Below are 23348 nucleotides of genomic sequence, written 5' to 3'. Positions count from 1 at the left end.
GGGATTTAAACAGGGATCCGATACTAGCAGAAAAACCCAGCTATCAAAAGGTGGGAAATGTCTGACAACCTGGGCTAGAGCAGTTTGTATCAAGCACCAATATTCTTCATACTTTGGTCACTAGATTGTAGGAGAATATTTAGCTCCTGTTAATCCATTGGATGTTTTCTTCTGGACCCCAAAGGTTGACCAGCCACTGAGGGATGGGGCTGGTGGTGTGGCAGAGATCCAGAAAAGAGAGGTCTGAGAGGAAGAAACACATGACTGCATGCAGACGGGAGTCAGGGTATGACAAGATAATGATGAACAGGTTGCCTATAATGTCATCAAGTAGAACACCAAGATAACCAAAAAGAGTATTACTTGCAGATGGGGCCAATTAGAAAAACCCAGGAGAACAAAGTAGCCTCGACAAGTTGCACCGATTTTTTCCCATTGTCACTCATTTCTTATTATCTGGGGAGAGAGTCCCAGAAAAACACTGATTGCTTCAATATAATACGATGTGAAAGTGACTACTAATTATTTTGATGACTACTTTTTTAATTCTAACAAAATTTTAACTATGAGTAGTTCATATTCATAGTATACAGGCCTCACATATTTGGCCCCAGGAGTACATCTCACTTGAATTAATATCTCATTGTGCATACAGTCTAGGATAGCAGGGATCTATAATATAGGCTATTCATCATATTTCGCTGTTGATTTACTTTTACTTTTGTCTTATATTACCTTTTACATTTATTTATTTTGCTTCCTAAGTGTTCCATAATTAACAAAAATAGAGGCAGACAGGTCCATTGCAATTCCTCAGAGACAGAATCAAACTATGTCCTGACCCTCTTGTTAGAAGAAAATATGTCTCAGGAGAAGGGAGGCATGATAAAGATTCAGAACAAGGAGAAGAAAGGAAGTGAAACATATTCATATTCCTTCTTTTCAGGATGAGAAATGTTCAAATATAGTATCATGTAATCAGCACAACCCTACACGCTTGTGTGTGTGGAGAGAGAGCATTGCTGGGAAGGACATAATGCTCTCTCCGGAGACACAATCTTCCTGGCATCAGACACGGTCCTGACGACAATAAAAGCTTCTCAGTGCATAGCCTTAGAAGTGAGGGCTGGGGAGCTTTACATCCTCTGAACGTGGGGAGGTTAGAAGGAGAGCATGCAGACAAAATCAGGCAGTGGCTCCTCAAAAGCAAATGCCATCTACTTTTTTTCCTCAAAAATGATGATTGAAGGTTTGTGATATAACTGAGGTCTTAAGAGTGCTGTGGAAGATGGTGGATGAAAGCTTGAAAATGAATAGCCAGCATTCGAAGAATTATTCAGTTCTGGACATTGTTTTAATCAGTTAGTGTCTCCCCTCTCTGAAGACCATAAAAATTTCCTCACTTTGCCAGTATCCCTGTCATAAAGGATAAGTTGTGACTTATGCTGTAAGTTGTTCTAAATTAATTATTTCACAAGAATTAGATACAGCTCTTGTTGTTGGGTAATTGGAAATGCCTGTATCACCCTGTACATGTTACACACATCGAGTGCTAAAATAGTTTCTGCTGGGTTATATTAAGGCATCACTCAGCTAGATATTAGGTCCTCGATGAAATAACTACGGATAAATGGTGGAAAGCAATGGGAAATCATCTCTGCCATATTCAATGGCCAGTTTATTTAAATTGTACCTATGATTCAAGCATTTTAGAAATGACCATTTCAGAATAATGGAGACTAATATTTACTGAGTTTTTCTTATATTCCAGGCACTGCACTAAGCGTTTCAGGTAAAATATCTAGTAATGTATCACATGATTTCCTCTGGCTGATAGGAACTAAAGAAACATTTCATCATGACAATAGAGACTAATAAGGGCCTGAGTCAGTTAAGGAACAGTTCTAGTTACGTGGAGCTGGCTCCAAATGAATCACTTCTGCTGGGTTATTTCCAAAGCAGAGCTGTAGACAAGGTACATGTCTTGGATCTTGGGCTGGGTAAGCTGGCACATGAAGAAAGCCACGAGCTATTGAAATGATCTTGTCTCTCTCCTCTATTTACTTTTTCATACATCCACCTATCACTGAAACTCCATCTCAAGATTTAAACCTGCAGAATCTTGTCAATGTTCAACGGCCACTTGATCTTTCATCACATTGAGTAGGAATCTACACAGTGTATCATGGGCATGAAACTCCTATATCTTTAGATTAGAATCATGGCGCATTATTTGGTTGATGGCTGATTCTTAATATAGGTTATTTTTATAGACTGGCAATATTAGAGAATATTGCACACAGTGTCTAATGAGCTCATTAACATGACATTTCTAAAGGGCAAGAGTTTCTGATGGTGATAAAGTGCATGTTAATTTCTTATTTTGTCTTTTGGTATCTTTCTTTCTTTTTAGGGCTGCACCTACAGCATATGGAAGTTCCCAGGCCAGGGGTCAAATCGGAGCTGCAGCTGTCAACCTCCGTGACAGCCACCGCAAGGCAGGATTCAAGCCACATCTGCAAACTACACCACAGCTCACAGCAACGCTGGATCCTTGAGCCACTGAGTGAGGCCAGGGATCAACTCCATGTCCTCATGGATATTAGTTGGGTTTGTTTCCTCGGTGCCACAATGCGAACTCCAGGCACTCCTTAATTTCTTAGTTTGAATTCACAGTTGCCTCTACAATGTTGGCACATTAAAACCAAAGCAATTCAGCAAGAAAGAGGAAGGGCTTCATCATTCTTCCTTCACACCAACATGACAAATCAGAAACTTTAGCTCGAGAAAATATGTACCAGGTGAGAGACAGAGAATGTTCATGCCCAACTGTACTGCCTGAGATGCTCCTTCCTGCAGACCCCTGACACCTGCCTTGAGCTTCTTGCACCCTTTCTGTAGGCAATGATTAAAATTAACCATTCTTGGTGTGTACATAAAGCTGACCTCTACTACACGGATCTTAGGTCAACAGACAAAGGTCAAGATGGAGAGTAAATCCAGAAAACAACAGGAAGAGTACTGAAAAAAATCAGATTTTACCTGATGTAGAATTATTCCAAGTGACAGGGAGGGAGGAGAGAACTGAACAATTTTGCTTGCATTCTCACCCCCAGGGAGACCCATATATTTATTTCTATATGATTTAATAATTATTTCTAGACAGAGTATCCGTCTTTGCCTTTTTAAATGTTTAGAAGCACTCAGAGATCTTCACTATCTTGGATGCCTTAGATTTTCAGCTGTCTCTGAAGTTTACCAGGTTTTAAAAAGTCCTTACCACAGGAAGTCTTTTTAATTCACCCTGTGGGTCTAAGACTATCACATGACTAAGAGCAGGCATCAGCCTTTGTGCACTCAGCCCGCACTGTGGGCCATGCACCAGTAGGTGTCTCTCATTCCCACAGCCCCTGACTCCAAGGCACAACATGGACTTCTGCTGTCTACAGTCTAAACAGGAGCAAGGTATTTAGGAAAAGAAATCTTTGCGATGTCACCAGTTGCGAAAGAGTCACGCATTCTCCTTTTGTGGTTGGGATTTCCCCCTCAGGCCTGCCATCAGAGTCACTGAAGAAACTGCAATTTGTTTCAGATACACAAAGACAGAATGAGTAAGATACACATCTTTACACTTAAGCAACAGAACAGATGACAACTCCACATCCAGAATTTTCTATGCAACTGCATAGGCTATATTAAGAAGTCAGGACAGCAAGAAAATATTTTGGGGAATTCCCGTCGTGACTCAGCAGTTAACAAACCCAACTAGGATCCATGAGGATGCAGGTTCAATCCCTGGCCTCTCTCAAACAGTTAAGGATCCAGCATTGCCAACAGCTGTGGTATAGGTCGTGGATGCAGCTTGGATCTGGTGCTGCAAGGGTATGGCTATGGCTATGGTGCAGGCCCAAAGCTACAACTCCAATTGGACCCCTAGCATGGGAACCTCCATATGCTGTGGGTGTGGCCATGAAAAGCAAAAGAAAAAAAAAAAAAAGAAAAGAAAGAAAGAAAATATTTTGGATTAAAAAAAAAAAAGATAAACGATTGTCTCTGTTTTCTTTGCCACAACCTTAACTGAATTGTGGTGCCACATGGAAAGAAGAAATATTAAATTGTATTCATTAATAGCAAAAAAGGGAAATGTTTCTAAATGCTTTAATATAAGTGTAAATGCATTATAATAGAATACCTGATGTGTGAGAACATTTTTCAGCAGTCATAGATGCTAAGGATCCCCGTAATCATATAATGTTTGTTATTTCATATTTAACAGAATTCTGAACCAGTCCGTTTATTTCTGTTTTTTCTTCCTTCTTTGTTGAATCCAAGACCTACAACAGCAACTGAAATATACTTTGAAAATATGCTGAGCTCAATAAATACTTGTGAATGAGTAAAGAAAGCAAGTCAGTGGCTAAAGAAAAGGAAAGAAATAGGTAGGTATGGGAGGACCTTTATTTGGTAGTATTTGACAACTGGTAAAATGAAGGGATGAGAGAATTTTACTAAACTTTTTTTCCATTTCATGCCTGCTGACTAGATTATTTATAACAAATCAACTAGGAGAGTGAACATGGAATAGGATTTGGTTTCAAGATGAGGGTAACTTCCAAACTTTGAATTTTAGAATAGCAGAAATCTATCTCTCTGACTCACGAGAGCTTGTTAAGAGTAAGAGAAAGATTCAGATTTCTATGTGAAAGACTCTTGATGATGACCTTGCCTTCTTTTTTTCAGGCATGACCTTCAATTGTTCCCTGTGGCAGGACAACAGCATGTCTGTCAAACGCTTTGCCTTTGCCAGATTCTCTGAGGTCACTGAACAGTGTTTCCTTTTGTTTACCCTCATCCTGCTCATGTTCTTAGCATCACTGACGGGCAATGCTCTCATAGCCATTGCCATCTGGACCAACCCGGTCCTCCACACCCCCATGTACTTCTTCCTGGCCAACCTGTCTCTCTTGGAGATTGGCTACACGTGCTCTGTCACACCCAAGATGCTGCAGAGCCTTGTGAGCGAGGCCCGAGGAATCTCTCGGGAGGGGTGTGCTACACAGATGTTTTTCTTCACTTTTTTGGTATCAGTGAGTGCTGTCTCTTGGCTGCCATGGCTTTTGACCGCTATATGGCCATATGCTCCCCACTTCACTATGCAACACGAATTAGTCGTGGAGTGTGTGTCCATCTGGCAATGGTTTCTTGGGGAGTGGGATGCATGGTAGCCTTGGGCGAGGCCAACTATATTTTCTCCCTGGACTTCTGTGGCCCCTGTGAAATAGACCACTTCTTCTGTGACCTCCCGCCTATCCTGGCACTTGCCTGTGGGGATACCTCCCATAATGAGGCTGCAGTCTTTGCTGTGGCCACCCTTTGCATTTCCAGCCCATTTTTACTCATCATTGCTTCTTATGGCAGAATTCTAGCTGCCGTGCTCAGCATGCCCTCACCTGAGGGTCGCCAAAAAGCTCTTTCCACCTTTCTTCCCACTTACTTGTAGCAGCACTCTTCTATGGCTCAGCATCTGTCACCTACTTGAGACCCAAGGCTAGCCATTCACCAGGAATAGATAAACTCCAAGCCCTCTTCTATACCGTGGTGACATCCACGCTCAACCCCATCATCTACAGTTTACGGAACAAGGAAGTCAAGGCAGCCCTTACGAGAACTGTAGGCAAGAAAAAAGTATTGGCTCATAGGTAGAAACCAGAGGACCACAAAAATTGCTCTTTGAAAAAGATGTAGAGTCAGCCTAAGAGGAATGAGAGAGAGAGAGAAAGAAAGAAAGAAAGAAAAGAAAGAAAGAAAGAAAGAAAGAAAGAAAGAAAGAAAGAAAGAAAGAAAGAGAAAGAAAGAAAGAAAGAAAGAGAAAAGGATAGAGGGAGAGAGGGAGGCAGGGACGGAGGGAGGGAGGAAGGAAGGAAGGAAGGAAGGAAGGAAGCAAGGAAGGAAGGAAGGAAGGCAGGTAGGGAGAAAGAGGGAGGGAGGAAGGAAAGAAGGACAGAAGGAATGAAGGAAGGAAGGAGGGAAAGAAGAAAGAAAGGAAGAACTGTACTTGTCAATCTCTTTTGTAAGAACCTTCTTGAATAACAGTGATTGTTATTTTGGAGATCCCTCTGTACTCACAGTTAAAGTTCTCATTACCAAATTCTGGAAGGAAGTTGGATACCAAAGAATTTTAATAGATGAGTCCAACACTAGACAGGTTTCCCAAAATGTTCCCATTTAGGCTAAAGTATAGGCTAAAAGCACAAATTGCCAGATTATATCTCAGAAGCCTAACAAGTTCTCACTCTAAACTCTTAGGCATTTTCGAGCCCCTGAGGGGTCCGTATGACTTCTGCGGTGGTCACTGGGGTACTGCTTCCACATATGTGTGTCTCACATGGCTCTTTATGCCCTATTAGCTCTGTAATGTGCATTACTTCCTTCCATAAAAAGGTTTCAAAATTCTTCAGTCTTAATTATTGGTAGACGACATAGAGTTAAATAGTTCCTTTTTGAGTTGTGTGTACTATAAAAATATGTAAACATCCAAAAAAAAGAAAATTATTAAGAATTTAAAAGTAATCCAAAAGGTCCCTGGTTCATCCCAGGTTTGGGCACCAAAAAAAAAAACAAAAAAACACATCAGAAATATCTGTTGCAGACTATTAAAGGAAAATTAGGGGAAATTTTCACCAAGATTCCTCATGGTGAAAATGTTTTTCAAAAGAAGGAGAACTCCTATTTAAATTCAAGGATGGAAGAAGAAAACTGAACTAACACTAAATAATATAAATAATTTTAAACATTTTCAGGTACAGATTTACATAGGTACAGATGAATCCTGACCAAATACATTTGGAAATCATCCGAAAACTTGCTCTTAAGATAAATGGACATCGTTATAACACAGTCTAGTCGCTTGAGGCATCTATAGGAACATTACCTTGGCTTTGAACATTTCGTTCTCAGGGAGGTGCTGTGATCTATGAGAGATTCTCAGCTACCCACATAGCAGTGGGTATAGGACAAGGAATGGAGAACTGTGACAGCTACCGTGACAACCTACAGCATAGGATGAATGAGTTCTGGGGATCTAACACACAGCATGGTGACGGTAGTTAATAACACTGAATTATGTACTTGAAGTTTGCTAACAGAACGGATCTTAACTCTTCTGACCACACACATACACAAAAGATACCATGTGAGCAATGAACTTAACTCGATCGTGGTGGTCATCTCATAGTGGATACATACATCGAGGGATATATATTTGATATATGTATCATCACATTATACACCTTAAGTCTTCACAATTTTATTTGTCGATTTCATCTCAATAAGGCTGGAAAAGAAAAAGAAGATGTGATAATTCTACAGCCAGGGGATAGTAGTGATGGTTACTAATGACCGAGATGTCTGTTTTGCCAGATATGCCCATTTCAGCAAAAGCTGTCTGATTCACTGAAGACAGAAACTTAATACACTGTGGTTTGTATTTAGATCTATGTGCCGTTAATAAAGGATAAAAATAATCTGAACATGCAAAAAATAACTAATTAACAATTATGCTACAGAAATAGGCAGGAATTATCTGCATGCATTAGAGATTATTATTTATAAATATGTTGATTAATCAAGAAAAATGAATGATTTTTAAAAATTAAAGCAAGTTGGGAGTTCCAGTCGTGGCTCAGCAGTAACGAACCCCACTGGTGTCCATGAGGATGGAGGTTCGATCCTTGGCCTCACTCGATGGGTTAAGGATCCAGCATTGCCATGGGCTGTGGGGTGGGTCACAGACACAGCTAAGATAGCCCAGTGCTGTGGCTGTGGCATAAGCCAGCAGCTGGGACTCCGATTCGATTCCTAGCCTGGGAAATTCCATATGCCACAAGTGTGGCCCTAACAGCAACAAAGAAAAAAAGAAAGTTAATAACAATTTTACAGCACAATCCTTTTTGTTTCCCTTACTAATTTTGATAAGTTTTATAGTCTTCAAAAAATCCAAAACTGGACAATTGCATGCAAAATAATAAGATTAAAACATTTCTCCACATCCTATACAAAAACAAACTCCAAATAGATTAAAGACCTTAACGTAAGACCTGAAACCATAAGACTCTAGAACATAGGCAGAACATTCTAATGACATAAATCATAGCAATTCTTTTTGGATCCACATGCTAAGGCAAAAGGAATAAAACCAAAAACACACAAATAGGACTAATTAAACTTAAAAGCTTTTGCATAGCAAAGAAAATGATCTACAAAAAAAGACCACCTACTGAATAGAAGACAATACTCAAGCCTATATGATACGATGGATAAGGGGCTAAGAGCCAAAATATATAAAAAGCTCATACAACTCAATATCAAAAAAAAAAACAATCCAGAAATGGGTGGAAGATCCGAAAAGACATTGTTCCAAAGAAGACATATACGTGGCTATCGGGCACATTGAAAGATGTTCAACATCACTAATTATTAGATAAATGTAAAACAAAACTACAATGAGATATCACCTCATATCTACTAGAATGTTAATAATCAAAAACCACACAAATAACACATATTGGTGAGGATATGGAGAAAAGGAAACCCTTGTCCTTTCTTGGTAGAAATGTAAATTGGTGCAGCCATTATGGAAAACATTACGGAGATTTCTCAAAAAACCAAAAATAGAACGACCACATGATCCAGCAATTCCATTTCTGGGTAGATACCTAAAGAAAACAAAGACACGAATTTGAAAAGATACAGGCACCCTAATGTTCAGAGCAGCATTATTAACAATAGCTGAGATATGGGTGCCCACTTAGTGTGCATCAACACTTGAATGGATAAAGGAGATAAAGAAGACATATTGATGTGACATATTTACAAACACTCCACGCTATCATTTATATATGGAATCTAAAAAATAAAAAAAATGAACGTATTTAAGAAAACAAAAACAGATTCACAAATGCAGAGAACAAACTAGTGGTTCCCAGTGAAAAGAGGGAAGAGGGGAGGGGCAAGATAGGGGTATGAGATTGATAGATACAAACTACTACCTATAAAATAGATAAGAAACCCAGGTTTTATTGTCTAACACAGAGAATTATAGCCATTATCTTGCAACAATTTTAATAGCATATAAGCTATAAAAGTAGTGAATCACTATGCTGTACACCTGAAACTTCTATAATATTCTGAGACATCTGTACTCCAAAAAATTAATAAATAAAGCAAAAAAAGAGAGCACTAACAGTTTTGTGGATATCAGAAAATTTAGACATAAAGACAAGAATTGTTATTACAGTCAAAAAAAATTTATAATGTTACATTTGATCTATCCATCCAGAAGATATGGATAGATATGGCATCTAATAAAAGACTGCCAAAATACATACCATGAAAAGTAACAGAACTAACTGGAGAAATAGATAACTCCACAATAACTGTTGAACCTCAATGCCCCACTTAAAACAATGGATAGAACAATTAGACAGACTATCAGCAAGGAAAGAGAGATGTGAACAATATAAACAAAATAAAACTAACAGACATCTACAGAACACTTCACCCAACAAAAGCAGAATATACATATGTCTCATTGCATATGGAATATTCTACAGAATTGATCATTGGTCAGGCCATGAAACAAGTTACAATAAATTTAAAATGACTGAAAGTGGAGTTCCCACAGTAGCTCAGTGGTAACAAACCCGACTACTATCCATGAGGATGAGGGTTCGATCCTTGGCCCTGCTCAGTGGGTTAAGGATCCGGTGTTGCTGTGAGCTGTGCTGTAGGTTGGGTAGGCCTGGCAGCTGCAGCTTCAATTCTATCCCTAGACTGGGAACTCCCATATGCCATAGGTGCAGCCCCCCCAAAAAAGGTAAAATGACTGAAAGTATGTCCTCTAAACAAAACAGAATGAGATACAATGGATAACAAAAATGTTGAGAAACATGAGTACAGAGAAATTAGACAATGCACTTCCAAATAATAAATGTCTCAGAAGAAATTACAAGGGAAATTACCAACTAATTTGGGAATAATAAAAACAGAAACAAAACATACCAAAGCATATAGAAGGCAGCAAAAGCATATCAGAGATTTGTAAAAATATGTATCTTTTTTAAATTATTGATTTGACAATTTCTGTGCCATCAAAAATGTGTGTGCATGTATGTCTATAAAAATCATGTCTATAATAATAATTTCACTAGAATTTTTGAGCTACTATTGTCATAAAATTTACATCTTTCAGAGAGAGAATTGGAAAGTAAAATAACTTAGAAACTACTCTTTTGATGAAACTTAAAAGATTATGCTATAGAGAAACTGGGAAGTAAATTCATTTTGGGTATCCGTTCTTAGAAGGGATCTTTAAGCTCAAAACTGAAAGACAGGAAGGAGCTGGCCAGGATGAAATCAGGGAAAGAGCATTTTATTATTTATTTATTTATTTATTTATGTATTTGCCTTTTTGCCATTTCTTCGGCCGCTCCCGTGGCATATGGAGGTTCCCAGGCTAGGGGTCCAATCAGAGCTGTAGCCACCAGCCTACACCAGAGCCACAGCAACGCGGATCCGAGCCGCGTCTGGGACCTACACCACAGTGCACAGCAATGCTGGTTCCTTAACCCACTGAGCAAGGGCATGGATGGAACCACAACCTCATGGTTCCTAGTTGGATTCCTCCACCACTGAGCCACAATGGGAACTCCAAGAGCATTTGAGGCAGGAGAAATGGTGATTTCAAAAGTTCTGGAGCATGGGAGCTCCCATTATGGTGCAGCCAAAACGAATCTGACTAGGAACCATGGGGTTGCGGGTTCAATCCCTGGCCTCGCTCAGTGGGTTAAGGATCCGGCACTGCTGTGAGCTGTGGTGTGGGTCACAGACATGGGTCAGGTCTGGTGTCGCTGTGGCATAGGCCAGCAGCTATAGCTTCAATTTGACCCCTAGCCTGGGAACATCCATATGCTGCGGGTGCAGCCATATAAAGACCAAAAAAAAAAAAAAAAAAAAAAAAAGGTTGTGAAGCATGGAATGATCTTGGTCCGTCTTTAAATGGAGAGTTATATCAGCTATAATCCCAGCATAAAATAGTTGACACGCTCCACCTGGGAAAATGAGGGAAGTTGAAAAAAGGAAGTATCAACAAAGGCATGAGAAGGATTTAGAACCCCAACAAGGGGCATCTACATGTGTACTGTACATGTACTACCCTGGAACTAGCCACAGTGGACGTCTGTCACACACCCAAGGCCTGAAGCAACAAAGTGGGGAAGTGGTACTGGAAACCAGAACAAAAGAAACCGTAATACACAGCTATCTCCAAGAGCTATGACTTTTGCTTGAGCAATATAAGCCATCTCATGTGTCCCAGCTGAGAGGGAGCCAAGGGAAAATAAACCAAACTAGCTGTTCTCTCTTTCTCTAATCCTCAACTGGTGACCCCCACTGACTATAATGGAAGCTATATACCAAGGACTCCTTTTGATTCAGACTCTTGAGTAGAGCATAGAGTACAACATACACAGTGGGATAAAGAGGGGATCTGGGTGAGGGATGAAAGAGAATGAAATATACCCATCACACTTGTAAAGTGAAACAATACACACCCACATGATACTAGTGGTTTCCTTTACAGAAAGGACAGTGAGATTATGGGCCATGGGGAGAGGCTGTTTAAAGGGAGATGTAACTATTTGTACATGTTATTCAGTACATTTGAACTTGCTTTTCAAAGTAATGTACTCATGGATTATGTGGATAACTTTTAAATCTTAATGTTGGTACACAAATCAGACTACTATTATGTGGGATGTTATGTGTTTGTGTGTGTGTGAGAGAGAGAAAAGATGGGCTCTTAGTCTTGATATTAGGAAATTATTAAATATTTTAAGGATTTTTACTGTCATTTTACTCTTCCTCACTGGAAAGACCACTTATGGTTCTTTCTTCTCTCTTCAACTCATTTTTGTGTCCCCTTATTTATTGTTTAAGGCCAGAAATATTATACCTTATTTGAGAATTCTACAAATGAACAATGTAAGATATTCAAGAAATTCACATGAAATTCTCCACAACCTTCAAACTAGCTTTGGTCTAACTTAACTCTATTTAAAATTGTGGTCCAACAACTACTAGAAAGAGCAATTAAGAAAGCAACCCCATATACCACTGCATCTAATAGAATAAAATACTTAGAAATACATTTAAGCAAGGAGGTGAAAAACAAGTTCACTGAAAACTGTAAAATACTGATGAGGAGTTCCCATTGTGGCTCAGCAGAAACAAATCTGACTAGTATCCACGAGGATGCAGGTTCAATCCCTGGCCTCGCTCCCATGGGTTAAGGATCCTGCATTGCCATGACCTGTGATGTAGGTCACAGATGCTGCTCAGATTTGGCATTGGTGTGGCTGGGGCATACGCCAGCGGGTACAGCTTCAACTCGATCCCTAGCCTAGGAACCTCCATGTGCTGCTGGTGTGGCCTGAAAAAATAAAATAAATAAAAGACACTGAAGAAAGAAACTGAAGAACACACAAATAAATGCAAGTATATTCTACACTCATGAACTGGAAGAATTAATTTAAATGTCCAGAGATTCTAGAGAAGGATAAAGATGTCGAAGGGGTAAGACATTGCACTCACCTTCGCCGAAAAACACATCAAAAAAACGTATCTACATGTAGAACAGTTCACAAAGACCATCTACTGAATGCTAGCAGAAAAACTTAAACCTCCAAAAAGGGCAGGAAACCCTCCACATAACTGGGTAGAAAAAAGCAGGAGGAGAGAGAGAGAGACAGAAGGAATCAGGACAGGAATAGCACTCCTGAGAGGTAGCTGTGGAAGAGAAAAGGAACCCACACCCTGGGAGGCCACCTTATTGACAGGGAGATCAGCAGAGCCAAGGAACTTCAAAGTCTCTGAGAAAAGCAGAGCAACTGGACTAAGGAGGGCAAAACAGAGTGAGAGCCACACAGACCATCTGCACCAGTGCCAAGGATGGCACAGCCCGAGACGCTCGGGCGGAGGCTGGTCACTGAGACTCAGGCTCCAGAGTTCAGTTCGAGGGAGACGACTAGGGTTGGGTGGGTGGAGACAGCCTGAAGGGCTAGGGAGTGGTGCACCACAGGACGGGGAGCCGAAAACCACAGGCTGAGGAGCCGAACCTGGGAGGAAACCTAGGATGGAGGAAACCACAATTGGAAAGCAGTCACCTGAATAAGCCTGCACATAGTTCTAAAAACCAAAACAACACAAAAAAGCTACTATAAAAGCACTGATAAACACAAGGAACAGCAAAAAGATATATATGAAGATGTTAAAAAAAAGAAAACAGGACTACACAATCATAGAATGTGGGGAAGGAAAGTAAGAAAAAATAGATTTTTTTTTCCACAATGTGTTTGAGCCTATATGACTATCAGGCTAAAGCAAACAGATGCGGGAAGGGGTTAACATACTTTAAAAATAGGGCAGCCACAAATCAAAACCAAACATCACATTCACAAAAACTAAAAAGAAAAGTACTCGGGCAAAAAATAAGCAGAAATCATCCAACCAAAAAAAAGAAAGGAAGAAAGGAGAAACATAGAATCAACTGGAAAACAAGGATTAAAATGGCAACAAATATATATCTATCAATAATTACCTTAAATGTCAGTGGACTTAATGCTCCCATCCAAAGACACAGGGTGGCAGATTGGATACAAAAGCAAAACCTTCAATCTGCTGTCTACAAGAGACTCACCTTAGGGCAAAGGACACAGAGAGACTGAAAGTGAGAGGATGGGAAAAGATTTTTCATGCCAATGGACAAGACAGGAAAGCAGCAGTTGCAATCCTCGTGTCAGACAAAATAGACTTTAAAACGAAGGCCATGAAGAAAGACAAAGAAGGACACTACTTAATGGGAAAAGGATCCATTCAAGAAGAGGATATTACAATCATCAATATAGATGCCCCTAATATAGGAGCACCCAGATACCTACAACAAATACTAGTAGACAAAGAGGAGAAGTCGATGGGAATACAGTATTTGTAGGAGACATTAACACTCCACCCACACCAATGGACAGATCCTCTAGACAGAAAATCAATAAGGCGACAGAGATCCTAAATGACACAACAGAAAAATTAGACCTAATTGACATTTTCAGGACATTACATCCAAAAAAATCACAATATACATTCTTCTCAAGTGCACGTGGAGCATTCTCAAGGAGGGACCACATACTGGGGCACAAAGCTAACCTCGACAAATTTAAGAGTACAGAAATTATTTCAAGTATCTTCTCTGACCACAATGGCACGAAAGCACACATCAAGCACATGAAAAGAAGAGAGAAAAAACTAACTATGTGGAGACTAAACAACATGCTACTAAAAAACCAATGGGTCAAGAAGGAAATCAAGAAGAAATTAGAAAATACGCTGAGACAAATGATAATGAAGACACAACCACTCAAAATCGCTGGGATGCTGCAACAGCAGTGCTCAGAAGGAAATTCATAGCAATACAGGCCTTCCTCAAAAAGAAAAATCTCAAATTAACAACTTCACCCATCACCTAAATGAATTAGAAAAAGAAGAACGAAAGAAACCTAGTCATCAGAAGAAAGGAAATCATAAAGATCAGAGAGGAAATCAGTGAAATAGAGATTTTTTTTTTAATTTAAAAAAAATCAATAAAACCAAGAGCTGTACTTTGAAAAGGTAAACAAAATTGACAAACCTCTGACCAGACTCACCAAGAGAAGGAGAGAAAAAACCCAAATAAACAAAACAAGAAATGAAAAAGGAGACATCACAACGGATACGGCAGAAATACAAAAAACCCTAAGAGAAGACTCCAAACAATTGAATGCCAACAAATTTGACAACCTAGAAGAAATGGACAACTTTCTCAAGACTTACAGGTTACCAAAACTGAATCAAGAAGAAACAGATTAAGTGAACAAAGCCATCACTAGAAAGGAAATTGAATATGTTGTAAAACACACTCCCTACAGATAAAAGTCCAGGACCAGATAGCTTCACAGGCGAATTCTACCAAACATACAAAGAGGAACTTATACACATCCTCCTTAAGCTTTTCCAAAATGTTGAAGAAGGAACACTCCCAAACACATTCTATGACACCTCAATCATCTTAATTCCAAAACGAGACAAAGATACCAAAAAAGAAACTAGAGGCCAATATCTTTGATAACTATAGACTCCAAAATTCTCAACAAAATCTTAGCCAACCCAATCCAATAACATTTTAAAAAGATCATGGGAGTTCCCGTCATGGCTCAGTGGTTAACAAATCCAACGAGGAACCATGAGGTTGCAGGTTCGATCCCTAGCCTCGCTTAGTGGGTTGAGGATCCGGCGTTGCCATGAGCTGTGGTGTAGGTCACAGACGCGGCTCGGATCCCACATAGGGGGCATAGGCTGGCAGCTACAGATCCGATTAAACCCCTAGCCTGGGAACCTCCATATGTCACGGGAGCGGCCCTAGGAAAGGCATAAAGACAAAAAAATAAAAATAAAAAATAAAAAATAAATTAAAAAGATCATATACCATGACCAGGTGGGATTCTTCCCAGGTGCACAAGGGTGGTTCATCATATGCAAATCAATCAACGTCATACACCACATTAACAAAAGAAAAGTCAAAAACCACATGATCATTTCAATAGATGCAGAGAAAGCATTTGACAAAGCCCAACATCCATTCATGATCAAGACCCTCACCAAAGTGGGTATAGAGGGAACATACTAGAAGCCATTTATGACAAACCCACTGCAAATATATTACTCAGTGGAGAAAAGCTGAAAGCCTTCCCACTAAAATCTGGAACGAGACAAGGATGCCCACTCTCACCACCGCTATTTATTCAACATAGTATTGGAAGTCCCAGGCACAGCAATCAGAAAAACAAAAGAAACAACAGGTATCCAAATTGGAAGAGAAGAGGTGAAATGGTCACTATATGCAGATGACATGATACTATACACAGAAAACCCTAAGGACTCAACCCTAAAACTACTCTAACTGATCAACAAATTCAGCAAAGTAGCAGAATATAAGATTAACATTCAGAAACTAGTCGCATTCCTGTACATCAACAATGAAATATTAGAAAAGGAATACAAAAATACAATACCTTTTAAAATTGCACCCCAATAAATCAAATACCTGGGAAGAAACCTGACCAACGAGGCAAAAGCTTATCTCCTGAGAACTATAAAACATTAATCAAGGCAATTAAAGAGGAGTCAAAGAAATAGAAAGATAGTCCATGCTCCTGAGTTGGAAAAACTAATATTGTAAGAATGGCCATACTACCCAGAGCAATCGACAGGTTCAATGCAATCCCTATCAAATTACCCATGACATTTCCACAGAACTAGAACAAACTATCCAAACATTTATACGGAACCACAGAAGACCCAGAATTGCCCAAGCAATCCTGAGGAACGAAAACCAAGCAGGAGGCATCGCTCTCCCAGACTTCAGGTAACATTACAAGCCACAGTCATCAAGACGGTGTGGTACTGGTACCACAACAGACAGGCAGACCAATGGAGCAGAATAGAGAACCCAGAAATAAACCCAGACACCTACGGTCAATTAATCCTTGACAAAGGAGGCAAGAAGATAAAATGGGAACAAGACAGCCTTTTCAGCAAGCATTGCTGGGAAACCTGGACAGCTGCATGCAAATCAGCCAAACTGGAACACACCCTCACACCACGCACAAAAATACACCCAAAATGGCTTGAAGACTTAAATATAAGACAAGACACCATCAACTCCTAGAAGAGAACATACACAAAACATTCTCTGATATCAACCTTCCAAATGTTTTCTCAGGGCAGTCTCCCAAAGCATCAGAAATAAAAGCCAAAATAAACCAATGGAACCTAATCAAAATGACAAGCTTTTGCACAGCAAAGGAAACCATAAAAAAAAGGCAACTTACAGAATGGGAGAAAATAGTGTCAAATGATGCAACTGACAAGGGCTTAATCTCCAAAATGTACAAACAACTTATACAACTCAACAGCAAAAAAGCCAACAACCCAATGGAAAAATGGGCAAAAGACCTAAATACACATTTCTCCAAAGAAGATATACAGACAGCCAACAGGCACATGAAAACATGCTCAACATCACTGATTATGAGAGAAGTGCAAATCAAAACTACTATGAGATATCACCTCACGCCTGTCAGAATGGCCATCATCAATAAGTCCACAAATAACAAATGCTGGACAGGGTGTGGAGAAAAAGAGAACCCTCCTGCACTGTTGGCAAGAAATGTAAGCTGGTACAACCACTATGGAGAACGGTGTGGAGGTACCTTAGAAAACTATACATACAACTATCATATGACCCCGCAGTCCCACTCTTGGGCATAGACCTGGACAAACTTTCCTTGAAAAAGACACACGCCCTGCATGTTCATTGCAGCACTAGTCACAATAGCCAAGACATGGAAACAACCCAAATGTCCATTGACAGATGATTGGATTAGGAAGATGTGGTATAGATACACAACGGACTACTACTCAGCCATAAAAAAGAACAAAATGAGGCCATTTGCAGCAACATGGATGGAACTAGAGACTCTCATACCAAGTGAAGTTAAGTCACAAAGAGAAAGACAAATACCATATGATGTCACTTACACCTGGAATCTAACATACGGCACAAATGAACTTTTCCACGGAAAAGAATATCATGGACTTGGAGAACAGACTTGTGCTTGCCAGGGGGGGGCAGGGAGGGAGTAGGAGGGACTGGGAATTGGGGGTTAATAGATGCAAACGATAGCCTTTGGAATGGAGAAGCAATGGGATCCTGCTGTCTAGCACTGGGGACTATGTCTGGGCACTTGGGATGAAGCATGATAATGTGAGAAAAAAGAATGGATACATGTATGTGTGACTGGGTCACCTTGCTGTGCAGCAGAAAAGTGACAGAACACTGTGAATCAGCCCTAGTGGAAAAAATAGCAATCATTATAAAAAATAAAAATTTTAATTAAAAAAAGGAAAAAAACAGAAAATTTTAACTTTGTATAGTGACCGATGGTGGCTAAATTTACTGTTACCACGTTGCAGGGTATAGGAATGTCAAATCATGACATTGTACACCTGAAAATAATGTATTGTTGCATGTCAATTATGCTTCACTTTAAAAAATCATGACAGTAAAAGAAACATTAAAAAGAGAAATAAATGAATTAAATAATAAAAGTAGTTTCCAGTGCTCTCAGAAATCAAATGAGTTTATTCTAAACCAAATTAACAAGAAAGGAGACTTGCTACCAACCGATATTCAGGAGGTAATTAACTGTACATCAGAAGCATTTCCATGGAGAACTCTGTCCCAAGGAAGTTTGCCTGCTGACTCATCTGGGATAAGCATAAATGGGCTGTTTGAAAATAATGCCCAAGAGTCTCAGGAATAAAATAAATTGCACGTCTGCAAAGCACTCTGGATATTATCTACGATTGTCTTCCTAATCTGGGTTTTTTTTTCTTTGGGGCAGCATTTTATGAAATGGAAAACACACTTCCAAAGATTATTCATAAATATTCATCTGTGTACTCTAGGGTTCTCTGTCTTTCTCTGAAAGTTGGAACAATTCAGCTGTGTTCCTTCATAATTCCTTTTGCTGCTTAAACTATAGTTATCAACATAAGGTAAGTCAAAAGACCCATTTTAAAAACTATCCATTTTTAGGGAAGGTTGGAATGTGTGTATATCATAGTAACAAATATATACTGGGAATTAAGAAAGCATTTCATTGCTGGGAGAGAGTCTTTCTAAACTTTTTGGAACTAGTTTGGTGCCTATAGAGAGCAACTAGAATTTTTTTGTAATCAGATTCTATCAGGCTATCACTTAAACCCATCTTAAAGGCATGTAAATTTGAACAAACACTATTCCTGAAAGGTATTAAATACCTAAAGGAAGTGTGTAGCCTTCATCCAATCATGTGAACTTTTAAAATATGCAGTAGAAATCTGATGGGTTGACCCATCCACCTGATTTCTCCAGACATTTTGAAGTCAGAGAAAAACCTCTCCTTTCTTCTATAACATTTTCCTACACATAACTTAAAAGTCCCTGTCAATATAAATAAAATGCTGTGTGATGAGAAATGATGTACAAAAAGATACACTAGAGAAGTTCCCTTTTGGCACAGCAGCTTCAGGTTCCCACACTGCTGCAGATGTGGCAAAGCCAAAACTGCAGTATGGGTTGAATCCCTGTCCTGGGAAGTTCCACTTGCCATGGGTGTGGCAAAAAAAAAAAAAAGATACACTAGAATGAAAATGTTAGTGGAGCTGGAGAGACAAGGGACTTTAAATAGTCAAACAGAGTTCCCTGGCTGCCTTTTGGATAAAGACCCATCATTGAGCATTGTCACTGCTGTGGCTTAGGTCTCTGCTGTGGCTCAGGTTTGACCTCTGACCTGGGAATGGCTGCACACTTTGGGCAATGCCAAAGCAATAAAAAATATGCACAGATAAATAGTCCCCTATGTAGGGAAGGAAAATCACTGGAAGTAGATGAAAAATTGGACAAAATGTCATGATATCAGAGAATTGAAAGTAATGAAACACCAGGAGAATGACATGGAAAAGATCAGAGTTCGAGCATAGAATTTTAGAGCTTAGCTATACATCTATGGAACCTTGAAAACTGGATTTATAGTCTCACCATCTCAATACCCCATTTAAGGGATTCATGGCTTTTTGATCTTTAGATCCTCCCTAGTCATTAGCAGACAACTGGGATGAATGATTAACAGTATCTTACAATTCAGATACTAACATTTCCTTTGTCATAAGGTTTGGGGATAGGTACTAGATGATTCATGGGTCTGAAAGGTTTACTGTAGGGTTTGGCACACAGGGCTCATTAAGGATCAGCTGGAATTATTATTATATTATCTCACTGTGCACAACAGACCTAGGGTTCTTTTGGAATCAAAATAATATCTTAGCCCAGGGGAGTTCGATGTGACACCTCACACGATGGCCTTGAGGACTCAGAGAAACAGAGTATGTGAAAACTGTGCTTTGCCAGCCTCCAAATGTAATCTGCTGCCTCTAAACCAATGACTCTCTGGTCCTCAGTGGAAATACTTTCCTACTGTTCCAGTTCCCTGGACATAAATGTCGTATTTGTAGCTACATATAAGTAAGTAAGCTGTTGATAACAGGCCAAGGCCTTACCTAAAAACAAGATAAGCCCCCGGGATAAAGAAAAACTCCTACAAGATAGATAATAAATTCTGACATGAACAATCAATGGCCTGGTTTCAACAAAGTAGTTATGCAAGAAAAGGGACATCCAACAACAAATGTTTGAGTTGGGAGAAACATATTTATAGCTAAATTCTCTCAGTTTATACTTCAGCAAGCTGTCATCTAAGGGTTTAAGTTTCTTGCTCAATTCTAAATGACCAAGATGGATTTAAATTGTAAAAGCCTTCTTAGTCCCCATGGGGATGATATAATAATTCAACCTGCATCTGGACAAACCTATCTAGATGATAACTAAGGGCTAGGGCTAGGTTCTCTCCAACTCCTCCTTGTCCTAGAGCTAACTCCACCCTTTCACTCTTCTTAACATTTCAGTAAGGCCTTGCAGCAGGGATTCTGAAAAAGACCTATGTAATTCCTAAGACCCAGCCACATCTACTTCATCGGGCACTTGAAGGTAGGAACCAATAAACTTAGCTGGTATTTCTGCAAACCAAGGGATGAAAGAGCATTACTTTGGAGCATCTGAAACACAGTCACTTCTGCTTGGCATTCAATCCTTACCAGAGCCCAAGGACATGCTCATTGTCATCTTTATCACACAGAGTAGTAGATTCCATTTCAGAAAGTTTTGGTTACTTGCTTAAGGTAGCTGTCTTTATGCTGTAGGGTCATGAGGAGAAATTAAGTCCCCTGGTGTCACATCTTTTAATTATCCTCCCCTACCCACCCAAGTGACTGCACCCAGTCTTCTATGAATGGATGCTTAATTGTGTGCATATGCTCCCACTATACACAATTGCGTTTGTCATTTCTCAAAATCTTTCTACCTTTCCTGCCACTGCTCCGATACAGGGGAAGCAAACTGCAGATAATGGAACGAATTAACAAAAGCCATCCAGAAGAGTTTATTCTACTTGGCTTTGCGGATCGTCCCTGGCTGGAGCTTCCTCTGTTCATTATTCTGCTTCTAACATACCCCATGGCCATGGTGGGAAACATAGCCATCATTCTGGTGTCCACCTTAGACTCCCGTCTGCACAGCCCCATGTATTTCTTCCTCACCAACCTCTCCTTTCTGGACATGTGCTACACCACAAGCATTGTCCCTCAGATGCTCTTTCACCTGGGAGGATCTGAGAAGACAATCAGCTATCTGCGCTGTGCCGTTCAGCTTTATTTATTTCTTCCACATAATGGGAGGCACAGAATGTCTGCTTTTGGCTATTATGTCTTTCGATCACTACGTGGCCATCTGCAAGCCTCTGCACTACACCCTCATCATGAATCGGTGCACCTGTATCCTACTGGTGGCCACTGTGTGGCTGGGTGGAATGACCTACGCTGTCTCAGAGGCCACTGTCACATTACACTTACCACTGTGTGGTCACAACACACTGGATCACTTGATATGTGAGATTCCCATTCTGATAAAGGCACCCTGTGGTGAGAAGGGCACCAATGAGCTCACACTCTCTGTGGTTTGCATTTTCATGTTAGCTGTGCCACTATGCTTCATTCTTGCTTCCTATGCTTCTATCGGACATGCTGTATTTAAGATTAAATCTTCGGAGGGAAGAAAAAAAGCCTTTGGCACATGTTCCTCCCATCTCATTGTAGTTTTCTTCCTTTTTGGTCCAGGCATTAGCATGTACCTTCAGCCCCCTTCCTCCATCTCTAGGGACCAGCCCAAGTTCATGGCTCTCTTCTATGGAGTGGTGACTCCTACACTCAACCCTTTCATCTACACTCTGAGGAACAAGGATGTAAAGGGTGCCTGGGGAAACCTGGTGAGGAGCGTTTTCACTTCCAAGTGATAGTTCGCAGACATCAAATGACATTCTTTAACAAGTGACTAGGTATATAGGAGTTTCTCTGACAAATCATTCTTGTCTCATACTTCCCCAGATCATGGCACAGGGTCTTCTTGTCCTGTGTCCTGTTTCTCATGTTCTTTCTAATGCTCTTAGACCAAGGGGACACTTGGCTAATAATGCACCCATAAGGGCACTGTTTGTGGAAATGTATTAAAAAGAGTTCTATTCTGGTGGCACACACTAAAATTCTAATGGTGTTAAGAAGTGAATAAAGTAATAATATAAACCCATTCGTTCAAGCTAGTCATCACGGCAACTATTCATCAGTGCATTTCCTATGACAGTGTCCCTTAAGAAATATTCCACCACTTTCTGCAACATTGGCCATGTCTAAGAGGGCAGCACGCTGCCACTGGGCATTCAGAGTGAGACACTCTAAATCTTAGACCACTGAGCATCTATCCAGGGAAAATCACGACTCGCAGACAAGTGTACTCTGATGTTCATTGCAGCACTATTGTCAATAGCCAAGACATGGAAACAACCTAAATGCCCCTCAACAGAGGAGTGGATCCGGAAGATGTGGTACATATACACAATGGAATGTTACTCGGCCATTAAGGAACGAAATACTGGCATTTTTAGCAACATGGACGGACCTAGAAATTATCATGCTAAGTGAAGTCAGTCAGACAATCAGACACCAACATCAAATGCTTTCACTGACATGTGGAATCTGAAAAAAGGACACAATGAACTTCTTTGCAGAGCAGATACTGACTCGCAGACTTTGAAAAACGTATGGTTTCCAAAGGAGACAGTTCAGGGGGTGGGAGGATGCACTGGGGTCACAGGATGGAAATCCTATAAAATTGGATTGTGATGATCATTGTACAACAATAAATGTAATAAATTCAAAAAATAAATAAATAAATAAATAAAAGAAAAAATAAATAAATAAACCTTAGACCAACCAGGAGTCTCATGAGACTATCAGCCTCAACTTATGGAGACGCTACTTCTTCTTGAAAAACTCATTGTGGGTCTTGTTTTTAAAAAAAGTATACAGGGTTTGAATATTTACCTAAAAACCTTAAAATGTATTCTTAAATATTAAAATAAATTAAATAGGTGGGCAAAATATGTGCATAATTTTCTTAACATTTCTGTTAAAGAGCATAAGCATGAACCTTCTGAATCAGTAAGAGAAAATTAGTGATGTAATAACGAACCACAACATGTAAACATTTGGCG

General features: G+C 39.8%; 2 pseudogenes; both read left to right on the top strand.

Moving 5' to 3' along the window:
• Positions 1-4742: 4742 nt before the first annotated feature.
• Positions 4743-5703, top strand: LOC146401375 (olfactory receptor 10C1-like; annotated as a pseudogene).
• Positions 5704-21151: 15448 nt separating this feature from the next.
• Positions 21152-22094, top strand: LOC146401374 (olfactory receptor 2B11-like; annotated as a pseudogene).
• Positions 22095-23348: the final 1254 nt, after the last annotated feature.

Source organism: Sus scrofa, chromosome 7 (genome assembly GCF_054392235.1).
Source record: "Sus scrofa isolate SSC_HxYL_T2T_F1_AM1 chromosome 7, Sscrofa_HxYL_maternal_Yorkshire_Landrace_v2.0, whole genome shotgun sequence".
Taxonomy (NCBI): domain Eukaryota; kingdom Metazoa; phylum Chordata; class Mammalia; order Artiodactyla; family Suidae; genus Sus; species Sus scrofa.
Note: the sequence above shows the minus strand (reverse complement) of the source record. Positions and strands in the feature narration are given on the sequence as shown.